Source organism: Chlamydotis macqueenii, chromosome W, assembly GCF_036417535.1.
Source record: "Chlamydotis macqueenii isolate bChlMac1 chromosome W, bChlMac1.mat, whole genome shotgun sequence".
Classification (NCBI taxonomy): Eukaryota; Metazoa; Chordata; class Aves; order Otidiformes; family Otididae; genus Chlamydotis; species Chlamydotis macqueenii.
In genome coordinates, this window is record NC_141592.1 from 37193455 (window position 1) to 37213659 (window position 20205).

Below are 20205 nucleotides of genomic sequence, written 5' to 3' on the forward strand. Positions count from 1 at the left end.
TCTGCCAGGGCTTTGGCCTTCCTTACCTTATCCCTGGCCACTCGCACAGCCTCTTTGTAGTCCTCCCAGGCTACCTGTCCCCACTTCCACCCTCTACAGGCTTCCTTTTTCACTTTCAGTTGGTCCAGGAGCTCCTTGCTCATCCACGCAGGCCTCCTGGCCTTTTTGCCCGACTTGTTTTTCATCGGGATGCACCTCTGCTGAGCTTGGAGGAGCTGATCCTTGAATGTGGACCAACTTTCCTGGGCCCCTCTTCCCTCCAGGGCCGCCTCCCATGCCACTTGGCCCATCAGGTCCCTGAAGAGGCCGAAGTCCGCCTTCCTGAAGTCTAGGGCAGAGAGCTTGCTGTGTAGTTTCCTCGCTGCCCCGTGGATCTTGAACTCCACCATGTCATGGTCGCTGCAGCCAAGGCTGTCCTTCAGTTTCACATCCCCGACCAGTCCCTCCCTGTTGGTGAGCACAAGGTCGAGCATGGCACCCCTCCTTGTCGGCTCCTCTATCGCCTGCAGGAGGAAGTTGTCATCCACGCATTCCAGGAACCTCCTGGACTGCCTGTGCCCTGCAGTGTTCTCTCTCCAACAGATGTCAGGGTGGTTCAAGTCCCCCATGAGGACCAGGGCCTGTGACCATGAGGCTGCTCCTATCTGACTATAGAGCACTTCGTCCGCTCTATCCTCCTGGCCAGGCAGCCTGTAACAGACCCCTACCGTGACGTCCCCTGTCCGTCCCCATCCTCTAATCTTGACCCATAAGCTCTCTGTCAGCTCCTCCTCCATCCCCAGGCGGAGCTCCACACACTCCAGCCGGCTGCTGATGTAGAGAGCGACACCCCCTCCTCGTCTCCCCTTCCTGTCTTTTCTAAAAAGCCTATACCCCTCCATGTTGACGCTCCAGTCATATGTGTCATCCCACCACGTCTCCGTGATGCCAATGAGGTCATAGCCCTGCTCGTGTGCACACATCTCCAGCTCTTCCTGTTTATTCCCCATGCTGCGTGCATTGGTATAGAGACACTTCAGCTGGGCCCCCGACAAAGCCGACTTGCTGGCTGGAGCTACAGGGGTGCTATTGGATCGCAGTTTAGGTTTATTTGCACTTATCTGTGATCGTTCCTCAGCTTCTGGACCCTCGGTGCTGGCACTGGCACCATGCTGACAGCAGTGGGCTGAACTGTGCTCCCCCTCCCCCAGCAACACTAGTTTAAAGCCCTCCGGATGAGCCTGGCAAGTCTTTGTCCAAACACACTCTTCCCCCTCTTGGTTAGGTGCACGCCATCCGCCCCTAGCAGCCCAGGCTTCTCAAAGCACGCCCCGTGGTCGAGATACCCAAAGCCCTGGCTGTAGCACCACTCCCTGAGCCACGAGTTAACCTGCCAGATACCTCTGGCCCTTTCAGGTCCCTGCCCTTTGACTGGGAGGATTGACGAGAATACCACCTGCGCCCCAGAGCCTTTGACTGTTGAACCCAGAGCCCTGAAATCCCTTTTGATGTTTTTTAGACTGCTGCCAGCTGTGTTGCTGGCCCCCACATGAAACACCAGCAGTGGATAATAGTCTGTGGGCCCTATGAGGCTAGGTAGTCTCTCTGTGACATCCCTGATACGAGCCCCTGGGAGACAGCATACCTCCCGAGAGAGCGCATCGGGGCGGCAGATGGGTGCCTCCGTACCTGTCAGGAGGGAGTCACACACTACTACCACTCGTCTCTTTTTCTTGGTAGCGCTAGTTATTACACGAGCCGGTTGCGCTACCTCGCATGGCTCCCGTGCCTCCCCTGAGGTGCTGGGTCTTACTTCTTCAGTTTGCAGAGCAGCAAAGCGGTTCTGCAGGGACACCTCAGGGTTCTGGGGAAGCTGCTTCTTCTTTCTCCTGCGCCTTGCCCTTGCAGCTTTCCATTCAGTGGCATCTTCTGCCTGCTTGCTTACGTCGTGTGTCACTGCGGGGGGGGTTGATTGATTCACTGGGTGCTGTGATTCCGGTGCAGACTGTGCCTGGAACCAAGTATCCAGCTCCCTCTCAGCCTCCCTGATATCACACAGCCTCCTGACTGCCTCCTGCAGCTCAGCCACCTGCCGCAGGAGCTCCTCCACCTGGGCACACCTTCTGCAGTCAGGGCTGTCAGACTGTCTTCCCCAACATATTCCTTACATGCACCACAGGGACTTTATCCCCTTCTACAGTATGAAGAACTTCAGATCATAGAATCATAGAATGGTTAGGGTTGGAAGGGACCTTCAAGGGTCATCTAGTCCAACCCCCCTGCAAGGAGCAGGGACATCTCCAACTAGATGAGGTTGCTCAGAGCCTCATCCAACCCGACCTTGAATGTTTCCAGGGATGGGGCACCCACCACCTCTCTGGGCAACCTGTTCCAGTGCTCTACAACCCTCATTGTAAATTTTTTTTTCCTAATATCTAATCTAAATCTACCTCACTCTATTTTAAAGCCATTACCCCTCGTTCTATCACAACAGGCCCTACTGAACAGGCTCTCCCCATCTTTCCTGTAGGCCCCCTTGAGGTACTGGAAGACCGCTATCAGGTCTCCCCGGAGCCTCCTCTTCTCCAGGCTGAACAGCCCCAACTCTCTCAGCCTGTCCTCATAGGAGAGGTACTCCAGCCCTCTGATCATCTTCGTAGCCCTCCTCTGGACCCTCTCCAACTGGACCATGTCCTTCTGATGTTGGGAGCTCCAGAACTGGACACAGTACTCCAGGTGGGGTCTCACCAGGGCAGAGTAGAGGGGGAGAATCACCTCCCTCGACCTGCTGGCCACGCTTCTCTTGATGCAGCCCAGGATGCCGTTGGCCTTCTGGGCCGCAAGGGCGCATTGCTGGCTCATGTTGAGATTCCCATCCACCAGCACTCCCAAGTCCCTCTCCTCAGGGCTGGACTCGATCCATTCTCCGCCCAGCCTGTATTTGTGCCTGGGATTGCCATGACCCAGGTGCAGGACCTTGCACTTGGCCTGGTTGAACTTCATGAGGCTGGCACGGGCCCACCTCTCCAGCCTGTCAAGGTCCCTCTGGATGGCATCCCTCCCTTCCAGCGTGTCAACTGCACCGCACAGCCTGGTGTCATCAGCAAACTTTCTGAGGGTGCACTCTATCCCACTGTCCATGTCGCCGACAAAGATGTTGAACAGGGCCGGGCCCAACACGGACCCCTGAGGGACGCCACTCATCACCGGTCTCCACTTGGATACTGAGCCGTTGACCACCACCCTCTGAGTGCGGCTGTCCAGCCAACTCCTTATCCACCGAGTGGTCGATCCATCAAAGCCATGTCTCTCCAGTTTAGAGAGAAGGATGTCATGCGGGACATGTCAAATGCCTTGCACAAGTCCAGGTAGATGATGTCTGTTGCTCGTCCCTTGTCCACCGATGCTGTCACCCCCTCATAGAAGGCCACCAAATTGGTCAGGCATGATCTGCCCTTGGTGACCCTGAGGCTAGTCCTATCTGCCTGTAGAGGGCCTCATCCACTCTGTCGTCCTGGCCAGGCAGCCTGTAACAGACCCCCACTGTAATGGCCCCTGTCCCTCCCCTTCTTCTAATCCTGACCCATAAGATCTCTGTCAGCTCTTCCTCCATCCCCAGGCAAAGCTCCACATGCTCCAGCCGGTTGCTGACATAGAGAGCAACACCCACACCTCCTCTCCCCTGCCTTTCCTTCCTAAAAAGCCTGATTGGTGCTGCTAATCTGTGCTGAATGGGCAGATCAGCTTGATTGGTGGATCCCTGAGTGTTAACTAACCAGGTGGTTTTTGCTAAGTGTTTATCCCAGTTTTTGAAGGTTCCACCACCCATTGCTTTCAGTGTAGTTTTCAGCAGCACTTTATACCTTTCAATTTTTCCAGAGTCTGGTGTGTGATAGGGGATGTGATATACCCACTCGATGCTGTGAGATAGGTTCACCTGATTTGTGTTAATGTGAAGCAATACTAGGGTTGCTTGGTGAAATGTGACCCTCTCTGTATATGGAATCTTTAATTATCCTGTTTGTTCTTATATAGCCACAGGCTTAGGGGAAACAGGAAGATATGTACATAGTTCTATAAGTTTTGTTTAAAGTTATAAACGTATTTGGGAGGTTTAAGTTATTAAAAATGTGTTTGGCAGGATTCACTCCTGCCTTAGTAGTTTGACACTGTCGTAGTTCAGCCCCGATCAGGACCACACTACGCAGTCTCTCTCTCACTCCCCCCACCCTCTGAAAGAATAGGAGGGCATGATATAAGGAAAACGGCTCGAGGTTTGAGATAAGGACAGGGAGAAATCCTTAAAGTTACTGTTACGGGCAAAACAGACTTGACTTGGGGAAAAACACTCATTTATTTCTAAAACTAGCAGGAGAATGAGACAGGGAACAAGATAACCTCCCTCCACCCCTCCCTCTTCCCGGGCTTAACATTATCTCTACTACCTCCCCTCCCGAGCGGCATGGGTGGGGGGAAAAAGGGAATGGCGGTCGCGGTCAGTTCATCATGCGTTGTTTTACGCCGCTGTGTCATCGTCGGGGGAAGAACTCCTCACATTCCTCCCCTGCTCCAGCGTGGGGTCCCTCCCACGGGCCACAGTCCTTCGTGAAACTGCTCTGGCGTGGGTCATCTCTTCCACGGGGTGCAGTCCCTCTAGAACAGCTGTCCCAGCAGGCCCTCCACGAGCCACAGCCTCCTTCAGGCCTCCACCTGCTCTGGCGTGGGGTCCTCCACCGGCTGCAGGTGGATCTCTGCCCCTCCGTGGACCTCCATGGGCTGCAGGGGGACAACCTGCCTCACCATGGTCTTCACCACGAGTTGCAGAGGAATCTTGGCCAGGAGCCATATTACTCCTCCCCCTCCTTCTTCACTGACCTTGGAGTCTGCAGCCGTTCCTCACAAAAGGCTGGCAGACGCCTCTCAGGATCCTTTTTACATCTTATTCACTTCAACTGCTCATCTCCTCTCCACTTCTTGCAGCCAGGCCGGGCTGAGTTGGGCCCAGTCTGCTACCCAGCGGGAGGCCAGAGGGTGAGGCCTGCAAGGCCCACACCTCCCCCTCTCTACCCCCACTCAGCTGCTTCACATCTCCTCTTCCCTGCTTTTCCAGTTTTCCCCTACTTAAATACGTTATCGCAGAGGCATTATCATGGGACATTCTGCTACCAATTGGCTCGGCCTTGGCCAGCAGCAGGTCCACCCTAGGCCTGGCCGAGTCCACTAAACAAAGGGAAGCAACTTCTAGCAGTTTCCTACAGAAGCTACCACCTTAGGCCCCCCCTCACTAACAAAACCAGAACAGACATAATTAAAAACTTTACCTGCTTAACAGCGCTGTTTGCATAAGAAGGACTCTTGACAATGGAGGGAACAAAAGGCGGGAAAGGCGGGCTGGGTGATGATGACCACGGGCACTTAAACAACCCCAAATATGGGACCAGCTGCTTCTGTACTTTTAGCCAATTAACACCTGTATAGTGGCTAGTGATTCGCTCTTGGCCAATCGGTACCTGCCGCGAACGGTGTGAGTAACCAATGGAGTGTAGATTGTGAGCTCCCAAAAAGGAGACAGGCACGATGGGGGGACCGGGAGAGGTTATAAATACTGTAATTGTAAACAAAGGGGTGTGCGTCTTGGTGGAGCGAAGACTCCCGGCGCACCCAGTGCTGTTTGCTTGTTTCTATTCAATAAATTGGAAACTATAATTGGAATCCTGTTTTGGGACTCAACTCATTTATAACAATGCCATGCTCTTTGGCCCAGGTGTCTATGAGGTTGTTTCGGAAATGAGTCCCATTGTCTGACTCAATTCTTTCTGGAGTGTCATGTTGCCAGAGAACTTGCTTCTCAAGGCCCAGGAGAGTGTTTGGGGCAGTGGCATGGGGTACAGAATATGTCTCTAGACACCCAGTGGTTGCTTCCACCATTGTAAGCACATGGCACTTGCTTTGGTGGATTTGTGGGAGTGTGCTGTAATCAATTTGCCAGGCCTCTCCCTATTTATACTTCAGCCATTGTTCTCCAAACCACAGAGGCTTTAGCCGCTTGGCTTGCTTGATTGCAGCCTGTTTCACGTTCATGGATAACCTGTGCAATAGTGTCCATGGTCAAGTTCACTCCTTGATCACAAGCCCATTTGTATGTTCTCCTCTATCCTCCCGGTCGAAGGGCAGGGGCCTGAAAGGCCTGAAAGGGCCAGGCGTATCTGGCAAGTCAACTCATGGCTCAGGGAGTGGTGTTACAGCCAGGGCTTTGGGTATCTTGACCATGGGGCGTGCTTTGAGAAGCCCGGGCTGCTAGGGCCGGATGGCGTACACCTAAACGAGAATGGGAAGACTGTGCTTGGACGTAGGCTTGCCAGACTTGTCCGGAGGGCTTTAAACTAGTGTTGCTGGGGGAGGGGGAGCACAGTTCAGCCCACGGCTATCGGCATGGCGCCAGTGCCAGCACCAAGCGCCCAGAAGTCAGGGAAGGATCGCAGGTAGGTGCAAATAAACCTAATCTGCGATACCCACCTTTCTTACAGGGGACAACGAATCCTAGCACAGGAGCTGGCGGGGCTTATCGACAGATCTTTAAACTAGCTACGAAGGGGGAAGGGGACAAAACAAGGCCCTCAAGGGAAGAGCCCAGGGGAACGGTGCTCGATCTGGGGCTGAGGCAGCCGTCTCGGCTGAAGTGCATGTACACCAATGCACGCAGCATGAGTAACAAACAGGAGGAGCTGGAAGCGATTGTGCGGCAGGATAACTATGACCTGGTTGCCATTACTGAAACGTGGTGGGACCACTCCCACGACTGGAGTGCTGTGATGGAAGGCTACAAGCTCTTCAGAAGGGATAGACGAGGAAGGAAGGGTGGTGGTGTGGCCCTTTATATTAAAGACTGTTTTGACGTTGAAGAGCTTGGGGTTGGGAATGATACAGTTGAGTGTCTATGGATAAGGATAAGAGGAAAGGCCTGTAGGAGTGACATCGTGGTGGGGGTCTGTTATAGACCGCCTAATCAGGATGAAGAGAAGGACGAGGCGTTCTATGGACAGCTTGAGCGAGTCGCGCAATCGCCAGCACTCGTTCTTGTGGGAGACTTCAACTTCCCTGATATATGCTGGGAATATCATACAGCGCACAGGAAACAGTCCAAAAGGTTCCTAGAGGGTGTGGAAGATAGTTTCCTTATGCAGCTGGTACGAGAGCCTACCAGGGGTGGTGCCCTGATTGACCTACTCTTTACTAACAGAGAAGGTCTGGTGGGAGACGTGAAGGTTGGGCACTGTCTTGGGCAGAGCGACCATGAAATTGTAGAATTCTCTATTCTTGGAGATGTCAGAAGGATCACTAGCAGAACGGCTATCCTGAACTTCAAGAGGGCGGACTTTGACTTGTTCAGGACGCTTGTTGCGAGGGTCCCTTGGGAGTCGCTCCTTAAGGGTAAAGGGGTCCAGGAAGCCTGGACGCTCCTCAAGATGGAGATCTTAAAGGCACAAGAACAGGCTGTTCCTGAATGCTGTAAGGCGAGCCGTAGGGGAAGAAGACCGGTGTGGATGAACCGGGAACTATTGTTGAGGCTCCGGAAGAAAAAGAGAGTCTATGTCCTCTGGAAGAAGGGACAGGCTACTTGGGGAGATTACAGTTTCTAAGGTATGCAGGGAGGAAGTTAGGAAGGCAAAAGCTCAGCATGAACTCAGATTGGCCACTGCAGTAAAAGAGAACAAGAAATCCTTTTACAAATATATCAGTGGTAGGAGAAGAAATAAGGAGCATTTACACCCTTTACTTGATGCAGCGGGGAATGTGATCACTGAGGATAAGGAGAAGGCTGAGGTCCTCAACGCCTTCTTTACTTCTGCCTTTAATAGGCAGATCAGTTATCCTCAGGGCACTTTATGCCCTAATCTGGAAGTCTGGGATGCCAGGCCGAGTACACCCCCTGTGGTACAGGTGGAGACAGTTAGAGAGCTCCTTCTCCATCTGGACTGCCACAAGTCCATGGGACCGGACGGGCTCCATCCTAGGGTGCTAAGGGAGTTGGTGGGGGTGATTGCCGAGCCGCTCTCGGCCATCTACCAGCGGTCCTGGTTATCTGGGGAGGTCCCGGAGGACTGGAGGCTTGCCGATGTGACTCCCATCTACAAGAAGGGCCGTAAGGAGGATCCGGGGAACTACAGGCCTGTCAGCCTGACCTCAGTACCTGGGAAAGTTATGGAGCAAATCATCTTGGGTGAGATCACTCGGCATATGAGTGGCATCCAGGGGATCAGGCCCAGCCAGCACGGGTTCACGAAAGGCAGGTCGTGCTTGACCAACCTCATTTCCTTTTACGACTGGGTGACCAGACTGGTGGATGAAGGAAAGGCTGTTGATGTGGTCTACCTGGACTTCAGCAAGGCCTTTGACACGGTTTCTCACAGTATTCTCCTAGGGAAACTGGCTGCCTGTGGACTGGGTAGGTATACCCTTCTTTGGATAAAGAATTGGCTAGGGGGCCGTGCCCAGCGGGTAGTAGTTAATGGAGTCAAGTCCAGCTGGCAGCCTGTTACAAGTGGTGTCCCCCAGGGGTCGGTACTTGGGCCCATCTTGTTCAATATCTTTATTGATGACCTAGACGAGGGGATTGAGTGTACCCTCAGTAAGTTTGCAGATGACACCAAGTTGGGTGGCGGTGTTGATCTGCCTGAGGGTAGGGAGGCCCTTCAGAGGGATCTGGATAGGCTGGATCCCTGGGCTGAGCTGAATGGCATGAGGTTCAACAAGGCCAAGTGTCGGGTCCTGCACTTTGGCCACAATAACCCCATGCAGCGCTATAGGCTCAGAGCTGAGTGGCTGGAGGACTGTGAAGAGGAAAGGGACCTGGGGGTGTTGGTTGATGCTCAGCTGAACATGAGCCGACAGTGTGCCCAGGTGGCCAAGAGGGCCAACGGCATCCTGGCCTGCATTAGAAATAGTGTGGCCAGCAGGAGCAGGGAGGTGATCATCCCCCTGTATTCGGCACTGGTGAGGCCGCACCTTGAGTATTGTGTTCAGTTTTGGGCCCCTCACTACAAGAAAGACATTGAAGCCCTGGAATGTGTCCAGAGAAGGGCAACAAAGCTGGTGAAGGGTCTGGAGCACAAGTCCTATGAGGAGCGGCTGAGGGAACTGGGATTTTTTAGTCTGGAGAAGAGGAGGCTCAGGGGAGACCTCATTGCTCTCTACAACTACTTGAAAGGAGGTAGTAGGGAGGTGGGTGTTGGTCTCTTCTCCCAAGTAACTAGTGATAGGATGAGAGGAAACGGCCTCAAGTTGCGTCAGAGGATGTTTAGATTGGATATTAGGAAACACTTCTTTACTGAAAGAGTGGTCAGGCACTGGAACAGGCTGCCCAAGGAAGTGGTGGAGTCACAATTCCTGGAGGTGTTCAAAGAATGTGTAGATGTGGCACTTGAGGACATGGTTTAGTGGACATGGTGGTGTTAGGTTGATGGTTGGACTTGATCTTGGAGGTCTTTTCCAACCCTAAAAATTCTATGAAGAATGCACGGAGCACCTGGGCCAGTCACTATGGGGTGCTTTTGTAACTCATTCCCAAACTCAGGTTGGCCTCCAGCACAGCTATTGGGATCCTCCTGTCACTCCAGAAATACAAATGGGTTCTGCCCCTTTATACCTTGATGGTATTAGTGTACATTGTGCACAGGTGTCTACTAGAACCTTATACTCTTGTAGGTCTGATGTGCTAGGTCATCAAATCCATACAGTCCAGTAACCTCGGTTGTCCCTCTCCTCCCCCTAGCTGGAGGCAGGGCCCCTCTGGTCCTGTTCATAGTATTCACTACTCACTTCTTGTGAATATGAATCAGAATTCCCTTCCATAGGATCAGAGGTAAGATCAGCCCTTCTACGCTGTCTGGGGAACTGTCCATTGGAGATTGGAGCAGCAATTTTCTGGGGAGAACCTCTACTTGCAACTCACGTACCCGTGTCTCTAGGGCTGAGGTGGGTTTCCCATCCTAATTGCTCATGTCCTTCCCTTGGTCACGCAAGGTAAACCACAGGGTACCTCGTCGCATGTACTGTCTCTCCTGAGCAGGGGAATGCTTACTCTTACCAGCTGAAATACTGGTCCGTACAGGTGGGGAATAGGACCTATTCTCTTCAAATTGCTGGAACTCCCAAGACAGCTTCTCCACAGCCGAGATGAGGGAGGAAGAAAGATTTTCTTTGTATTGCTGGAGCTGACCAGCCAATTCATCCACTGTTGGTCCCTCACCATCTATCCAATTTAGTACCGCCAATGAATCGGCATATGATGATGGTACGCTCCATATAAACTTCTGCCACATGAGCCATGTACACTGGACTTCATCCGGATCTTTGGGTGACACCTCACTGTCTAGGTCACTATAAATTACTTCCAGCATGTGTTGGATAGCTGGAGAATCAGGGACACTTAGTTAACAATCCAGACCGAATGGAATTGTTATGTTTGTGAGCAGCAGGCTTCAAGGATATCGCGGAGGCCGCCTGTGAGAAAGTGATGAAGCCACCTGAGAGAAAGTAATGAAGCTACATTACTGTAGCTTCAAAACTGAATTTGCCACACCAGGTGCAAAGACTGAAGCAGCAATAATTTCACTTGGTTTCCAAAACTCTGTATTATCTTGGCAATCAGATTCAAGGCTATGTGTATTTCATTTAGGTCCTTTATGCTGTCTGGATTTTGATGTGTTAGTGCTTGCATGATTATACCATGCTATATCATTGCAATGTATAGATCTTCAAGCATTTACAATCATTACCCCTCTAGAAACATTAGCGCTTGAATAGTTAAAAAAAAAAAAAATAGACAGAAGTCCATCTTCACTGATCCCAAAAGTTCCATCTCTTGTAGTTCAGCACTCAGCACTCGCGGCTGCTGTTGTTTTACACAGAGTTGCCATCCTACCATTGTCTGGCAGGATGTTTGTTCTTTCTGTGACTGATGTCCATAGGGCTGCCATACAGCTTGTTAACAGTCCAATGAACGCAAGGCAGCTTGGAGCACTGGTCGTACCCATCGTGCAGGGATCCACTTTTTTTACTGCTCCTATAGAAACACAAGCATATCCTTTTCCCCACGTTATAAGAGGGAATGGCCCTTCCCAATTACCTGTTTCCAGATTCTTATCCATCACAGGAGCTTGCCCTCGGAAGTCCTCATGTACAGTAGATGATCCAAAATGTTTCTGTATTGGGGAAGAATTGTCACTCCATCGATTTAGAAAATTGAGCACATACATTGCTATTGCTAGCTTTTTGTTTGCAGATGTTCCTACCTTTCCTTTTTTTTTTTCTTTTTTTTTTTTTTTCGAAACTGTTCATACAACAAAGGATTATTAATTTCCTTTAACATTGCCCATTCAGCACATTGTATTACATTGACCACATAGGCAGATTCAGAGACAATATTGAGGGATTAATCTTTCCACTTATACAAAGCTCGTACCACCACTACAAGTTCTACAATTTGGGTTGAACCTTCTACCAATTGTACGTCATGATGCCACTTATCATTTTTCTTCCACACAATTACAGATTTGTGCGTTTTTCCTGATCCATCTGTAAATATTGTCAAAGCATTTTTTTATGGGAGTGCAACTTAAATGAGTTGCTGGATACAACAATAATTCTCTTAAAAATTGCAGCATTGGTTGCTTAGGCAAATGAATGGAAATCTATAGCAAAACTGTTTGTAATGCCTTCTGGAGTTAGTCTCCTAGGAGAGGTTAAATCTGAGTCTCCCTTACGTATTGGGAAGAGTGGAGAAAGCAATTCTGTAGAGGCCTAATACCAGGCATACCCAGTTAATAGCTCCCAGCAATTTCTGCAAATCCTTTAAGGTAAACACTGTTTGAGGGATTTTTAACTTTTGCGGCCTAATTATTTTTTCCATAATTTGTCAGCTGAGATACTGCTAGGGACATACATTTAGAATTTTTTCTTAAGCAATAACCAATTTAAATCCGGATAATGCACTGGTGATATCATTAAGAACTCTGTCCACCAGAGAATCATCGGGTGCTGCAATTAAGATATCATTCATATAACGATAAACGAGGCTATTCCTATGCAAGCGCCTTACTGGTGCTATGGCCTGTGTGACATACCATTGGCAGATGGTTGGACTGTTTTTCATACCCTGCGGAAGTACCGTCCAGTGATATCGCTGATTAGGTTCTCCCATATTGATTGAAGACACAGAAAATGTGAATCGTGGAGCATCCTCAGGAAGTAAAGGCATAGTGAAAAAAAACAAAACCAGTCTTTTAAATCAATAATGATAATATTCCAATCTCGAGATATCATTGAAGGAGATGGTAACCCCTGTTGCAAAGGTCCCATATCCTCAATTACCAAATTTACTGGCCTTAAATCCTGTAAGAGTCGTCATTTACCCGATTTTTTCTGTATTACAAACACAGGTGTATTCTAGGAACTGTCTATTGGCTTTATGTCCAAGTTGTAATCACTTGTCAACTAACTGATTCAAATGTTGCAGCTTTTTTTCTTGCTAAAGGCCACTGGTCAACTCAGACGGGAGTATCTGTAACTATGGTAGGGTTTTTTTTGTTGTTGTTGCTTTTTTGGGGTTTTTTTTTTTTGGGTAAGCTGCCCCCGCCCCGCCAGATGGGGGTCAGAGGGGGTGGCGCCTGGTGGCAGCCGCAAAAACATGAAAATATCCTTAAAGCCACTGCCACAGGCAAAACAGACTCGACCTGGGGAAAACCACTCATCTATTACTAAAACCAAAGCAGGACAATGAGAAAGGGAAGAAGACAACCTCTCCCCACTGTTGGATACCTGGAGTATCAGGGACACTTAGTGAACAATCCAGACCGAATGGAATTGTTATGTTTGTGAGCAGCAGGCCTCAAGGACATTGCTAAAGCCACCTGTAAGAAAGTACTGAAGCCACCTGTGAGAAAATAATGAGGCCACCTGTGAGAAAGTAAACGAAGCAACCTTGAAGAAGATCGTAAACAACTTTGAGAAAGTGAAAACATGACAAGTACGGGACTTTCCAGGTTAACGGGACTTTCCAGATTAGCTAACTGCAAGTAGGAGGGATATGCAAAGGTAACCATTAGAGCTTAAGCCAATCACGCAATGACTAGTAGGCATATTTTATCTTAGCAATATAAATATGCGCACCCAGGACTAATAAATCGAACTACGCTTATTACTCATATTGAGTCTTTGTCGTACGTTCCTCCGTCGCTCGCAAATGGCGCCCGAACAGGGACATACTAGAAGACACTGCTATCAGAGCGGCGGAGGCAGAGAAGCACCAGGAGCAGCGACCGGGGGGCAAGATCGACTATGCATTTGTCCTTCAGATGCGACGATCCGGAGCCTGAACCGTGGAAACAGGGGTTCGCCGTCTGCCAGGGCTACGGGACAAGCTGCAAAAGAGGGGTGCCTTAATCAGGGAGCACCAATTGTGAGTACTTAATCAGGGAATAAAAAGGGGTGCCTTAATCAGGGAGCACCAATTGTGAATACTTAATCAAGGAATAAAAGGGGGTGCCATAATCAGGGAATAAGAGGGGGTGCCATAATCAGGGAGCAAAAGGGGTGCCTTAATCAGGGAGCGCCAATTGTGAAACTGCCGGCAATAATGGAAAAGGAGGTAGCCCTAGAATTATTATGCTCTCTATGAGAGGACTGATTTATGACTCGGCCGTCCTAGAAGCTTTGCTGCAGTGGGCAAAGAAAAGGGAATTAATCCCCCGACATGGGAAAAGATAAGAAAAAAAGCTGTGGGATGAAATAAGTAAGGGATCAAAGGAGGCGAGCAAACTCTCCACCGTGTGGAGGCTAATTAACGAAACATTGATAAGCATGAAAGCCGAGCGTTCAGTTGCCGCATCTGTTTTTGCGGCCTTAACTCCAGCGGGCAGGTCCACCTCCGCTACTAGCATGCTGTTCTCGGGTCCAACGAGCCCTGCCGCTGCCCCGGCTCGTGCTGAGGGTGGGGGGGTTCGAGCCCCAGCAGGGACTGCAGCCACAGCCCCCATAACCATAGATATGCTGGCACCAGAGAAAAAAAACCAAACCAAACAAACAAACAAAAAAAAAAACCCAGCTCAGGCCCAGTATTACGAGCCTCTTCGCCAGTGCCGACAGCTCTGTTTTATCCCCCGTTACCATCTTCTTCCCCGCCGTCACGGCGTGAGGAGGATGAACATTTATTCGGCTTAAGAGACGCACATTTGCAGGAGACGCTAAAAAGGCTGGAAGCTCTAGAGGCTTGCCTAGAAGTGCCGCCAGAAAAGCTGTCAGCCCCTTTGCCTGTACCATACCTAGGACTGCCAACGACCAACCTGATCGTTCCGAACGGAGCACCGGGTGAGATCGGTCCTCTTTGGAGTTCGGTTCACACCTTTAGAGGCATTTGGGCAAGAAATGTTGGCAGGAGGGGCTGGGGACCCGACAATGCCAAGGAAAAAGCGGCGGGTAAAGAGCCACAGTCCCCGAGACCAGAACAACGAGAAGCACTGCTTCAAAGGAACATAAATAAATTTTAACGATTCTAACAAAAATGTTAGAGGAACAGAACTGTGCTATTAATAACACTGACCTGAAGAGCTTGTTGATTTGGGTGTCCGCTCACATATTGGATGCTAACATCTCTAATATCTGCACGGTGGGCACCTGGGACAGTGTTGAACTGTGGGACTGTGTAACACGGAGTGAGCCTGCTGTTCAAAAATTATTACCGGCGTGGCGTGTAATGTTTAAAGCCTTAAAGAATCACACGCAGAAGTGGGATCCGACAGCACCTGTTACCCCATCCGCTCCTCCGTCCGTGGAAACAAAGACTAACAGCGAGCCGGAAAATCCCTTTGATCCAGGTCCCATAGATCCGGAAAAGGAGCCCTCGGTCTTGTTGTTGGCGTGGACGTAAGCTTATTCCAGCTGATCTATATATGTGCTATTGCTTAGTGTTCAGGTGTATGCAGGTCGATCCTGTTAGAACAAGTGATACATCCAGATTGATATTATTACGTACAAGGCACAGCGTTAAGTTATAAGATCTTTAAGTGGAAATGGACAGGCAGTGCAAACAGACAAATTAACAGATTACAGTCCGGAGACAAGTAAAAAATTTTCCTAGACAGGTATAAGCAGTCTGTGTGTGTGCGCGTATAAGCATGAAGTAAATGGTATAAAATAAGGGGTGAATACTGTCTGGTTTTAGCAGGGATGGAGTTAATTTTCCTCTCAGTAGCTTTGGGTCTTATATGTGAAGAATGTTGATAAAAATGCTCTGATGATAAGGGTTGTTGTTAATGAGACCAAGGACACTGTCTGGCTTTCCAAGTCTCGTTAAAAAGCAGGTGGAGGAAGCTGGGCCAAAAACAGACAGAGAATCGGTCATTTGGACATGGGGTGGTGAGAAATTGTACATTTTGTATATATTAATATTCTTATATTTTGTTATTATTGTAGGTTTCCTCTTAGTAAACTGCAGCATAAGGCAATGTGTGATTGGCTGACCGTAACCCCCATTCCCTCTTCCCGCCCCCCCCCCCCCCCCCCCCCCCCCGTCCCACTCAGGGGGCAGGGGAAGGAGGTGGAGATGGTGTTAAGCCCGGGAAGAGGGAAGGGGTGGGGAGGAGGTTGTCTTGTTCCTTTTCTCCTTATCCCGCTTTGGTTTTAGTGATGGGTGAGTGGTTTTCCCCAGGTCCGGTTTGTTTTGCTGCAGCGGTGGCTTTAAGGATCTTGTCTTAAACCTCGGGTTTTAGTTTTCTCCTCTTATATGCCTGGGGCCACGGCCGCTGCCAGGGGCGCCCCCAACCCCCCCCCCCCCCCAACATGGTTAACAGATACTCCTACCTGGGTCGGCCAGTGGCCTTTAGCAAAAGAAAAGCTGCACCATTTGAATGAGTGAGCTGACGAGCGATTACAACTTGGACGTACAAAGCCAACAGACAGTTCCTAGAATACACCTGTGTATGTAATACAGACAAATCGGGTAAATGACGACTCTTACAGGATTTAAGGGCAGTAAATTCAGTAATTGAGGATATGGGACCCTTGCAACAGGGGTTACCATCTCCTTCAATGATATCTCGAGACTGGAATATTATCATTATTGATTTAAAAGACTGTTTTTTTCACTATACCTTTACATCCTGAAGATGCTCCACGATTCGCATTTTCTGTGCCTTCAATCAATGCGAGAGAACCTAATCAGCGATATCATTGGACGGTACTTCCGCAAGGTATGAAAAACAGTCCAACCATCTGCCAACAGTATGTCACACAGGCCATAGTAAGGTGCTTGCATAGAAATAGCCTCGTTTATCATTATATGAATGATATCTTAATTGCAGCACCCGATGATTCTCTGGTGGACAGAGTTCTTAATGATATCACCAGTGCATTATCCGGATTTAAATTGGTTATTGCTTAAGAAAAAATTCAAAAGGTATGTCCCTAGCAGTATCTCAGCTGACAAATTATAGAAAAAACAATTAAGCCACAAAGGTTAAAAATCCCTCAAACAGTATCTGCCTTAAACGTTATGCAGAAATTGCTGGGAGCTATCAACTGGGCACGCCTGGTATTAGGCCTCTCCACAGAATTGCTTTCTCCACTATTCCAAATACTTAAAGGAGACTCAGATTTAACCTCCCCTAGGAGACTGACTCCATAAGCACCAACGGTATTACTAACAGTTTTGCTACAGGTCTCCATTCATTGGCCTAAGCAGCCAATGCAGAAATTTTTAGAAGAATTAATGTTGTATCCAGCAACTCATCTAAGTTACATTCCCATAGAAAATGCCTTCACAATATTTACAGATGAATCAGCAAAAACACACAAGACCATGACTGTGTGAAAGAAAAATGGTAAGTGACATCATGACGTACAATTGGTAGAAGGTTCAACCCAAATTGTAGAACTTGCAGTGGTGGCACGAGCTTTGTATACGTGGAAAGATTAATCCCTCAGTATTGTCTCCGATTCTGCCTATGTGGTCAATGTAATACAATGTGCTGAATGGGCAATGTTAAAGGAAATAAATAATCCTTTGTTGTATGATCACTTTCAACAGCTATTATCAGTATTACATGTGCGAGATTATCCTTATTTTATTGTACATGTGAAAGCTCACACTTTGCTTCGAAGACCTGACACAGAAGGTGCCGGCTCTCTTGTCAGCAAACCAACCCAGGACGCACCGGAGCCCCGCACTGGCAAAAGCGGGGCATCACACAGATACCGTCAAGCTAAGCCTTCAATTTAATGCTACGCAACACAGGGTTAAATACCCGTACACCCGCTAACATTACCCCACAATTCCCCCCCTCTATGCTAAATCATCCTGGTCTAATGGCTGGTACTCTGGGGCGGATGCCGCCATAACATAGTTGATCATGGATAGTCACCTAGTGACCCCTTAATCATAGCATGCAAGAAATGTAACAATAACAGAAAGAAACAAAGCATTATCAAAGCAACTGCTAGGATTGTCAAAGCTATAGACACAATATTTCTTAGCCATCTAGGTAAACCAACCAGGCCTGAAAACCACCCCCAGTCCTTTTAGGGCTTTGACATTGAATACCGACTGGGCAGCACGCGCACGCGTCTTCTCCAAGGCCGAGGAGGCGTTCTTGCTGAAGTCCAAACAGCAGTAACCCTGGAGACCTAGGACTCCCTCTAGGTTGCTGTCACCAATGCCAGGCCTCGCAAGGGCATAATCTAATGCCAACTTCATTTGTGTCAGTCCTTCGTCGTGTGCTGCTAAAGCAGTCGCCGGTTCAGATATGGCGAGGGCTGTGCGGTTGGCATTCCCAAGAGCCCAACAGGCCACGCGCTATGCAAACCTGAGTAGAGTTGGTGTAATGCGTGAACTGCTCCCAGAAATTAGTTGTTATCACTGGCATTGGAAGACTCACAATCAGGATCAATCCCACTAGGGTGAGCTGGAGAGCACCGCACCACTTGGTCACCCTGCTGATCCTCCAGCCACACCAGTACCAACCGGGCGGGGATCCATCAGGTCCCCGCACCTGTGGAGATACAAGCATACCCTCATCCCCATGTTAGCAAATCAGCGGGACCTTCCCAACGTGGGTTTTCCGGCAGGCGGTACCAGACCTTTGGGAGTGCCTTGCCCCCAAACAGCAGCTGACGCGAGGAAAAATGATTTTGGATAGGGGAAACGGATTGGGGGTAAGCAAAGGACATATGAGTCAGTACCACAAGCGCTTTATCTACTGAAACCGCTGGCGAACCCCTCTCTCCCCCCTCTCTTAAGCACATTAGCTGTGCGCCCTGATGTAGTATTCTCTGTATCATTTCGTAGACAGGTGACCAAGCACAAAATATTAATGATTATACCTAGTATGATGCCTAGTATCACAATTCCGATTTTAACCAAGGACAGCAACCACCCAGTTATGCCACACACAAGCTTAGCCAATAAAGTTACTGATCACACGTTATACATATTCATAACTGCTAAGCAAAACTAAGTTTCACTACCTTCTAGTAATTTTCTACGACAGCATTCTCCTCCTATTACAAACATAACAACTCCAGTAACTTTCTTATCTACAAGGCCAGTGACTAGTTTCTTTTTTGCAAGCCTCTGTTGAAACAAGCCATAAATTCTGCTAACAATGTCTTGTATCTTAAAGCTTCCCTTCTCATTCCATGGCTTTCTTCCAGCGAGCATGATTGAATCCCTCTCCCAAGGTCAGTTTGCTTTCACTGACACCGTACTGGCTCAAGAAATACCCACATCTCTCTCTTCTTTGTTTATGAGAAAAGGCTTGTTTCAACACTTTATCTATTAAAGTCTGCACATATTTCAACACACACACAGAATACAGATCAAAATACATATATAAAAAGAACGAATAACCATCCTACAGCTATTTGTAATAAGCTTGTATCAATCCACCAAAAAGATTTCTGAATATATCAAAATCATTACTTTGTTGCAGTTTTTGTACTCTTTTTTTGCAAGTTTTGAATACTTTGTGAATAGATTCCGAGTAATCTGACAGATTCATGCAGCAAAGCCCATCAAAATCCTGACAACCATGATTTTGTGCTAATAATAAAAAAATCTACTACTGATCTATTCTGTTACCAACCCGACTACGCCAAAGACACCGCCGAGCAAGAGAATGTTTATCAGCGGGGTCAGAGCAGAGAAAGGAGGCAGGCACAGCACCTTCAGGACGTCCCCTGTTGTTAATAAAGTGTGCTCTGGGTCCATCCTCTCTCCCCCACTCCGAGCCATCTTTGTTTATACCCTCAGCAGATTCAGTGAAAGAGATCTGACTAGACGTTGCTGCATGCGTGGCCAGCGCACACAACAAGGCCTGACTAGACGTTGCTGCACATGTGGCCAGCACATGCAACAAGGCCTGTCAAATATGTGCTCTGCAGGCTAACAGCGGTTCTGTTTTGTAAAATAGTATAGCGTATAGAACCTATATCAATTAACAGTGTTAATAGTACTGATATAATTGCATGTGTTTACTTAGCAAGCCAAAAGCCCAATTTATTTAGCATAGCTAATGCCTAGGCACTTGCCACACCACGTGCAAAGACTGAAGCAGCAATAATTTCACTTGGTTTCCAAAACTCTGTATTATCTTGGCAATCAGATTCAATGCTATGTATGCTTCGTTTAGGTCTTTTATGCTGTCTGGATTTTAATATGTGCTCGCATGATTACACCATGCTGTATCGTTGCAATGTATAGGTCTTAAAGCATTTACAATCATTACCCCTCTAGTAACATCAGCTCCTGAAGAGTTAAAGGAAATAGGCAGAAGTCCATCTTTAGGGATCCCAAAAGTTCCATCTTCTGTTATTTAGCACTCAGCACTCGCGGCTGCTGTTGTTTTTACACAGAGTTGCCATCCTACCGCTATCTGATCTGGCAGATTGACCAAGCATGTTCTGAAAGGGTTATTTGCAGATGACACAGACAGACAAATGGCGCCCCACCCTGTGGCACCAGCCATAGTTACCCACACGTTTGTTCTTTCCGTGACTGATGTCCATGGAGCTGCCACACAGCTTGTTAACAATCCGACAAACGCAAGGCAGCTTGGAGCTCTGGTCATACCCATCGTGCAGGGATCCACTTGTTCACTGCTCCTGTAGAGACACAAGCATATCCTTTCCCCCACGTCATAAGAGGGAATGGTCCTTCCCAATTACCTGTTTTCA